General features: G+C 27.8%; 1 long non-coding RNA gene across 1 annotated transcript; it reads right to left on the minus strand.

Moving 5' to 3' along the window:
- Positions 1 to 5,727: 5,727 nt before the first annotated feature.
- Positions 5,728 to 6,744, minus strand: LOC126552911 (uncharacterized). Its single transcript, XR_007606379.1, has 3 exons — positions 6,545 to 6,744; positions 6,383 to 6,480; positions 5,728 to 5,870 (listed from the first exon to the last, which is right to left on the minus strand). It is a non-coding gene; the product is annotated as an uncharacterized LOC126552911 (long non-coding RNA).
- Positions 6,745 to 10,489: the final 3,745 nt, after the last annotated feature.

Raw genomic sequence — 10,489 nt, forward strand, 5'->3', positions numbered from 1 at the left:
TGATAATGATAACGTATGTAAATAATCGTATTATATTATATACGTACATAGTTTTTTTTTTTCTGCAAATTAAATCTCACAGACAAATGTCAACGATCCTCGTTTGTCCGCAACCACCCACGAACCAGTGCATATTATAAGAAACGCGTTCCAACAAACGTGCTCTATACCCATATATATTATAATATATATTATGCATATAATATAATAAACGCGCGTACATCCGATGTGAAGATTTATGTTTTTCGTCTGGTCGTTTCGAAACCATTCGCTTTTGCGCATTAAACGCGTTTATGCTACAGGGAGCGAAATAAGTGAAATAAAAACCGTGATTTATGCTGCAATTCGTTTGCACCCCGTGAAATAATAGTAATAATAATAATGCATTAAATTGGCGGCGGCGGCGGCGGCGAAGTAATACGGAGCAGATAGTTTTTGTGTTCAAATATTATATACATTGGCAACGAGTGCAGAGAGGAGCTGGTTTATAACTCGCGACGTGCTCGCCTGCTTATTATTATAATATATTACATGTCACTGTGATATAAGCAAATGGTGGAGAGTATATATGGTTGGTGTTCAACAATATGCCAACGACCATACCATAGTCCGACCGTGACTACCGTTATATAATATATGATATTATTACGATATTGTTATCTTCATCGCTGCCGTTCTATACAAAACTGTATGTATTTAAACGTAAAATAATATAATAATATGGTTATATATTTTAAGTTATTTATACGCTGCAGCAGTATATTATGCGTACGCGAGTCGACAGATTGGATTTTCTAGATTAGTTTGGCCAATGTTGTATTAAGTCATTTGAATATCAAAATACGTAGGGGAAAAATATTCTTACATTATACATTACAATATTATTATGCGTATCATACGTATATAATATAATATAAATATTTATTAATATTAATAATATAAACACAGACCACACTAACCGTTGTTCACCGGTATCATCGTAAACTTCAAGACGCTGTCAAGCCGTGTCGCGTGTGGTCTCGCCACGCAGGTACGGTATATTACCAAAAACCGTTTTTTGTTTTTTTTTTCTTTTTAATTTATTAATTTTTCTCTCTTTCTGCCGTTGTCTCCGTCCTCTTCGGTCGGCCGTGTACAGTTGGCCGCGCGTTGATTTATCAAGATAATGTGAATAATAATATTAAATAATATATTCGGGACGCAAAGCCTGGAAAAAAATATTATTAATATATTAGGTGTATCATTCGTCCTTTTCGAGCGCATTGTCCCGTCGGAGTCGTCAGACAGGCAGCTATACAATAAAATATCAAAATAATAATAATGATGATTTCAAATTACACACCGCAAACAAAATAATATTGTATTATAATACATGACGGTATTATCGTTTTGTCATTTGTTACCTACTTGTTAAGTCGTGAAGTCATGCAAGTAAACTGCTGTCACTACCATAGTGTGCACGATAATAAACATAACATCATAACAATAATAATAATACGTATCCAAAAAGGTCGAGAAAAATGTTTAATGTTTCAGAGTTATCTAAATAGTAATATAATTAAGTGCTGTGAACAAGCAGCCTATATAGAAGTGTGCTGCAATATTATAAATAAAAACAACTAAACCTTATCTGACTTAGGAATGCATGTGACAGATGTGAAAAAAATTTTGAAACAGCTTTCAACGATAGTAATAATATGTATTTTGCACGCGTAGGAAACGTTTAATCGCGAACAATCGTTCGAATCGTTGAAAATGCGTGAATATAAAATATAATATAAATAATAAATATATATTATACGACCAGTTGATCTAAACAAATACTCAACTACAACAAAATTCCGATAATGATTGAGTTAAAAACTCGTGTTCGAGCGTTTAAAAATCGACTAGTGTAAATCGTATTAATCTAAAAACGTCCAGAATACTAGCTGTTACTGTATGTATTGTGTAAGGAATAATATAATATAGTATAATATACCAATGCGGTTATTGAGGCACTTGGGAATTAAATTATAATAAAAATATATTTAAATTACAGTTCTTGAAAAATGCATGAATGTGTACTTATTAGTAAATGTGTGAGCTTAACAATTGATTTATAAAATAAAATCAACCTATAGTAAAACCTATAGATGTAAATTGATTAATTCAATCATAAAAATCTATTTTGCTTGTCTTATTGAATCCAAAAAATAATATGTAGGTAAATACGTACCTCATTATAGTGTAATACGCATAGACAGATCTTTTGACAAGATCATTTTTTTTAGTACTGACATTTCTCAGAGTTTTTCTGTTTTTATAATCTTATAGGTTTCACCATCGTGGAAGACACGATTTTCAAAGAAAACTATACAACGTATAGAATACAGTATCAAATTAACATTACTGTATCATAAAATAAACAAAAACCTTCTTATATTTTATACTAGGTATTTACCAATGAGGTAAATCAGATAAAGCTATTTATAAAATATCCGTACATCAGTTGAACAAACGCGAGGGTGTTTCACTTGTGTTATTAAAATCCGAATTAAAGTTTGTTCGATTTATATACAAACAATCAATTTAAAATGTCTAATCATTATATTTTAGTAGCTGTTGTATTATAAGTTCTAGCATCTAGCTCACTGAGTCTATATTTTTAATACATTTTTTTTTAGTTTTTTACTCATTTCCATCATAATATGTTTGATATAAAAAAAAGCATATTATAATAATATTATGGTTTAATCACTACATTGTAATCGCTGGTAATAAGAAAACACGTTCTTACATGCATAAAAAAATACTCAAATGGCATTCGTGTCCAAATCCAAATCGTGGTTTCGATCAAACATATTATTTATGTAAACAATCTGCACACAATTTTATGGTATAGTCCTATTTTATCTTACTTTATACGTATATATGATGCATGTAGATCACTGTATTGAATAATGTGCGTGGTCTGAAACACGTGCGCAGATGATGATTTCAGCAATGACGACAATGATGTCGACAAATTGCACAGCGTTCTTAACGTTCGGAGCTTTATTGGCGCTCTTAATCTGCCGTGCAGCTTACTCGGTATTTATAACACATCACTTAGCAAATTAATTTCGTGTCGATCAACGATCGTAATTATAATTGTTTTTCATCCGTCGTTGTGTTAAGTACCTATAGGAATGTACCTATCTTATATAAGGGCTATATAATACACAGTTTGTGTTTTGCGAAAGTGTACACATTATAGTGGTTAACAATATGTTTTCCTTATCTAAACCATCAAATTCAAATGCATAGTATTATATCATAAACGATAAGAAACATTCATTCAGATACAATTTATTCGCATGTAATGTTGTGTTTGTTCAGGATTAAAAATAAATCATTCATAGTTCATAAACAATAAAATTTTTTATAGTATGGTGACTGTAGGTGACCTATATAAAGTAATAATTTTTCTATCAAGTGAAACCATAAACATATTATTATTATTTATTGACGTTATATTTTATGATGACAATTTGCAATATATTATAAGTATAATATACCTCTAATATACTTTTTAAGTATCTGGTTCAGCAGTTAAACTTATTAAAAATGTTTAAGTATGATAAAATAGTGTGAGTTGTATAAATTATAAATGCAACGTATATTCGTAAAATGTATGTGCAAAATAATGTTTACTTTTTTATAGAACTATATAATATTATCAAAAGCTAAAAAAAATTGTTATTATTAGTAGATCCGAACGTATTTCATAAAATACAAACACTTAAATTGATGATGGCCGTTGGTTAGAAATAAAATTATTAATATTTTAAATTTTTAGTATTTAAATTGTTTTAAAAAAGTTTTGTATAATTACCAATTAATTTACCCATTATAGTTCATTATATTAATATAAAAGAAACAAAGTTTGTTTTGATGACAAGTTAAATTCTAACATCAAGTATAGACTGGATAGTCTTAAGTCGTAAATTTAAAGGACAAGTTCAAAATTAATTTAGTATTTGACTCAGACTAATAATTTGAAGTTTGCAGCGTAGTAGTTAATTGTGAAATATTTGTAAAATTTAAAAAATATATATGCAAAATTGTCTGAGCCTAGATGATGTTTTATTAAGCCTTTCATGACGTATTACATCCATAAGGTATATAGTATTGTTCAGCCATGAGCACATGCATTAAGCGTACACGAAATACATTTTGATACGAATTCACAAACAACTATTTTATACAGTTCTAATAACTATATGAAGCGATATATGTGCACTATATGTGCGCATTATATGCTAACAAAGTGAAATAGCTTTATTTATTTAGTGTATACAAAAATGTGCCATAAAACGTGCTTTAATAAGAGCATTTTTTCATAATGACCAAAATTACAAATAATTTAATATAATATCATGCATCTAATAAATAGTAATGTGTACTATTATTTTGAAGACGAGTATTTGTATAACGGCCATTGCACGCGTGACGGTTAATCGTGTGATATGCTTATATGTATCGTAATTATTTAATACTTATAACATAACATTATTGAAGTGCACTGATAAAAAACTTCGAAAAAGATAACGATATAACAAGTATGATATCGATGTGGTTGTAACTCATCAGTGAAGTCATTATCTGGTCTGTGTATTAACATGAAAAATAAAAAATTGTTTACGTTTTCGAAGTGAATTAAACAATTTTTTTCATTATATAATTTGTTTGTTTTTCTCTGTCTAGCCGAAATGCAGACACCTATATTCTCATATACATTATATAAATATAACATTTCATAATGTGAAGTCAGAATATTATATTATATACACTATACAGGGTAATTCATCAAGCGCACTCACTTTTATTTTTCTATTTAGTAAGTAATACATTTATTCAAATTCAAAATATATTTATACTACTTATGGAGTGTTCTGTGATGAAATACATTTTTATTTTTTAAATAAAAATCTAAATAAGAATTTTTGAAAAATGTATGTATCTAATTAAAAATTCGAACGAGTATTTTTTTTAGTTGTTAAAATATTTATATAAACAATAAACATGATAATAGTATTTAAAATGATTTTATAAAATATATAAAATAGACGAAATATTTATCGGATTTAGTATTTATTATAATTGAACATGGGAAATTAATTCAAATAACAAGAGTGTAAAAATTCTAAAAATCAGAATTTGAATATTAAGTTCATTATAAAGGATAATAATGGGGGTTAGCATGATTGGTGAATCACTCTGTACATGTATACATATACTATCTCTCAGTAGTGATTTAATAACAAGACTCGGTCGATCTTAATCGTATAACGCGTATGCTAAACTGTTATAACTACAGTAAAACGAATTGTATGTTAAGTCGCCTGTGTGTGTATGATTATACACCTGTACATGTTGTTTATAATACTACTAGCGTTTATATTCATATATATATATATATAATATGTAACATGTGTGTAAACTGTAAAGTATAACCAGTCTGAAGACAAGTCGCGATCAGATAATGAGACGGAAGTCCGATATAAATATATATATATATATATATTATGTAGGTATGATATTATATTATAGAGACAAATTTGCTCGGTGCAAAAAAAGACTTACGCCTCTCACATATATTAATGAAAACACACGCTAGACATAAGTCTATATAGTTTCCAGGTAGGTACCTACATAATATACTATACAATTTATAATATGAGTTTTACGTTATACTTACCAACGTATAATATTATTGATATATTGTTACGATTCTTCTATTACATATTTTTTTTTATTGTTGTTTAATGTGTCTGTACAATCTTTCCAAGGTAATCGCCGTTTAAATTAAAAAATTTGGACTATACGGGATGTTTAGAAAAATATGCCTGCAAGCAATACAGTAAAGATTTATTTTTAGTATTTTATACTTTTTTCATTTTATATAAGTAATCTAAACATAGTTTTCAATTTATCAATAAAACAACAAGTCAAATAAAGACCGTATTTAATACAGTGAAACTTCTATTAAATGAATTTCTCTACAATACGATTTTTTTTTTGTTCTTCATGATACTTCGTTAAATAGAAGTTATACTGAATAATAATAAAAAAAAAAAATATTGTTTCATTTTATTGTTTAAATATTAAAGCGATATCAGTACGGGGTGCAAAAGCTAAAAATCCTAAATAGAAATATAAGACGTTAATCTATTATACCCATATAATAAAATATATAGCCAAATAGGTAACGAGTTGTTACAAATTTCTAGATCTATACATTAATTAGGCGTGCCCATCTCTGTATAAGCCCATTTCAGCGTTACGTTATTTTTTCATTTGCTTATATCAGTAATGATCACTTTTAGATAAGTCAATTTTTATTATCTTATGTACTTACAATAATTGTTCACGACAGTTACATGTAGGTTTTTTGATAGCATACACTATGTCAGCTTTTATTATTGGAAATGGCATAACATTATCGCATAAAATAATCTAAAATAATACATTACCCCGATCATTAAGTAGTAACCAATTATTACTTGTTAACTATAGTCACCATGGCTGCACGCCTACACAAGAAATTGAAACTTTCCGTGATTGTGAAGTATTCGAGACGAGCATTATAATTACATGTATAATTTTGATGCACTTTAAACTAATAACTTAAAAAAAAAATGGAAATATTGTTAAGTACAAAATTTCGTGTAAATAGGTTGAGAATTTATATATCAGTTCAATTAATTTTATCATGTTAGAATTTATTAGAATAATATGAGTAGTTTTATTTTGTATGGCTTTTCAGTGAATAAACAATAACTATGGAATTGACATCGAATAATATAATATGGTCACATAAAATATAAATACATATATAATTATTATAATCAATTAATATATATATATATATACATTTATATAATATATGTGTAATTTTTAAGATCATAATTATATTCATTTTTAAATTTATTTGTATCTACGTAATATCAAATAAACACCAAATAACGGTCCTATGCCAAAGTGGTCATGGCGAAATGTACTAGAGTAGTTAGTAGGTACTAGACATCAGACATTAATTATAATACCATAACACATATCGATTAGTTTTCTGAATTAAATCTCAAGACTTGTTACCTTTATGTCTCGTTTTTCAGTAGTTTGAAAGATTGCTTCCACATATCTAACACTGAAGTGGCTGTTTATTCCCAGTATAGCCGGTACAGTATACACTTTTAACCCGATAACATCGTGAGATTCTGGAAAACGGTCAGATTTTTTTTTTATGTGGGCGTTATAGTATAGGTATATTATTATAATAGTGTGACCCATCGTCCGGACGGAATTCAGCTATTAATGATAATAAACATAATACGATATTAATTTTATGACGTCGACCGTGTCTTCGGCTTGTTAATGCTGCTCGTATACATTATAATAAAATATATCATATTATATTATAATGTGTATACCAGGCAATTAAGACGTCATTTTACATAGACGAGTCTCTGATCCATTGCCGCGAACGTTGCCGCCTCTCTATAATGAAGGGTCGTCGGTCGAATGATCAGACTGATGGGATGCACGTAGGTCAAAAGGGTATAATACATTAGTAGCTACCCCAGTTAAAAATTAATACGTGTACTTATACTTACTATAGAAGGGTTTTCGACTGCACACTATTTGCGTTCTAAAAAAAAATTTCATAATATTTTATATTATTCGAAAAAATAAATTACTTAAAAATTGAGCTACATTTAAAACACGAATTTTCTAGGAGATGTAACCTTGCAGATCAATGAATTATTTTATCAAATAACCCTGAAGTACATAAATCAGACAAAATCTATGGGGCCATTTATGAGGGTAAAATTATTTTAACCAAAAAAATAATAGTTTGTTTAGGCCACTATTAATTATAAAATTTGGGTGAGTGAAATTATTTTACTTGCATGAACACTTCATTAATAATGTGCGTGTGGTTTATTTTATTGATTTTTGATTTTACAGTATATATTATGGTATACCTAACTATAATATTGTTTCAAAACTATAATGCATTTTTATAGTTATCAATTATCTATATTATACGTGGTTTCATTTTTTCAATTTGCAATTATAAACAGTACTTATACAAATTAATTTATCTGTAAATCTATTCATACTTATTCGCTCAAACAGTATTTTTTAGTGAATATACAACACCGATATACAACTATTTTTTTCCCGGAAAAAAAATTGCTATTGGTAAAATATATACGGAAAAGCTTGGTATATTTAAAGAATATAGGTACTGTTAAATAAGAAACATTTTGTTCACCGTTAGACGACACATCGAAACATTTATTGTATTCTCGTCATACGTACTCGTATATTATATTATGTGTATAAATTTACTACTCGGGCAGACGTTTATAGCAGAGATCTATATTATACTTTCCCGACGCGTCATAATGTATTACTCGGTGTAATACGTTACAATAATATACTATCTTTTTTCCGTGACCATGCCTATAGTTTTATGTATAAGTCCAATTTGTCATATCATTTTGACGTTCGGTCGGTTGAAAACTCATATTATTTAAAAGCCGTAATGTGTTGTTATTTATTTCCAATGTAGAATACCTACACCTCCGTATGTAATATGTATGCGTTATTGCACGAAACAATATTATACTGGTATTATATTATTTTAAAGCGAGAAATACCACACATTATCACATTATTATAATTTTTGTGAAATAAGTCAAGCACATTTGACAATAAATTAACCAGAACGAAACACCTCTGTCACAGCATGAGGGAATATTTTTTTTTTGGCAAATATCCTAATTGTGAGTTTATTATTTCATTAAAATTAACGATGTGACGCTTTCAATAATACACCCAACAAAAAAAAAAAAAAAAAACAAATATTGTGTAAAATATATTATTCTAATTTAATCATATCATAAAATAATAATAATAGTAATGTTCACGATAATGAGTAATGCCGTTCGAATGCTGAATTTCACACAATTCGATAGCTTATACTAGACATTATATTTATTCGATTTTTATTGTAAATTATTCATAAATCATGATCGATATGACATTCGTATATTTGTTTTTAGCTTTCAAATTATGATACAAGTTTTTTACGTCTTCATAATATAGTTATAGGTGTAATGTGTAAGATGTATGATACAATTGTATCAGGGTTTAATGTCCTTCCCCCAAAGAAATTTCGCAAAAAAACTTCAGTATTAAGCCTTATACAACGATTCTATAAATAATGCCACAGTACATGTGTAGGTACCTGTAGTTAGGTACATATAGAGAGTATTATTCGTATTACATAGAGTTGTAGGTAAATTGTTTACATTTAAATGTTATTATTCAAATTATTTTATACCTTTATAATATGCAAGCTGTATGTATAAGGATTTGTACACCCGATGGACGTGTTGACAGGAATCATATTCATAAATAAAAAATAATAATGTACGTGTGTAAATAAACGAATATTTTGATACAATTCGTTTGACGTATTATTTATATAATATGTTAGAAATATTATAATAACAAAATTACCAAGCACCGCGGTTTATTTAAGTAGACAGATGACATGTTGTTGAAAACGGAACCAGAAGTTATGATGTTCCAAAACCTTAAAAAAAAAAAAAATCAAATAGACGCTGTATTATTTTATGAATAATAATATTATTTTATAATTTCGAACGGTCGTATAGGATGCGTTAATAGTAAGAAGGTAGTTAAGAAGATATCTTAGAATATCTCACTATAAATATTTTATATTTTTATATATATAATTTATATGTAAGTCAACTTCACTTATATATACTATTTGTCTATTTGTCTATTTATATATTTTATGTTTTATCGTATTATTTCGTTCGGTAAATAACATTACACTTATTCATGGTGTATAATATCGTATATTTTTGTCAAAAATAAATAATAATTTTAATTTACTCATTATTATATCACACACTTACTATATAAGTATGATGATGATTTATAGATATGGTTACACAGGGAATCGCATAGCATATTAGCTATGATTTTTTCTAAATAATAAAAAAAATATACTGATAAAATTAAAATCATTATTTTTTGAATTCTGTAGTGCCTAATGCCTATACTAATTTAGAACCATATTTTTTAATAAGTAATTAGAATATTAGATTGTATAACACTTAAGAAAATGAGGAGTGTTACATGGCGAACCAATTTTTATATATTTTTGAAAAAATTAAGGAAAACGAATGTCATCTTTTCTTTTTACCAGTTACCTGTCTTAAAAATTGTTTTAGTCACAGAATATTTTTTTTTACAACATTAACAGCCAGCACACAGGTGTGTTATCAATAATAATATGATATGTGCCGTTGCGCCTTTCGTCCTCTTGCTCTTGCAGCAGTTTGAATCCATGACGTTTTTATTTATTCTTATTAATACAATGAGTAATGGGTGGCTTGGAAAAATGTATCTAATATAATAATAC

Source organism: Aphis gossypii, chromosome X (genome assembly GCF_020184175.1).
Source record: "Aphis gossypii isolate Hap1 chromosome X, ASM2018417v2, whole genome shotgun sequence".
Taxonomy (NCBI): domain Eukaryota; kingdom Metazoa; phylum Arthropoda; class Insecta; order Hemiptera; family Aphididae; genus Aphis; species Aphis gossypii.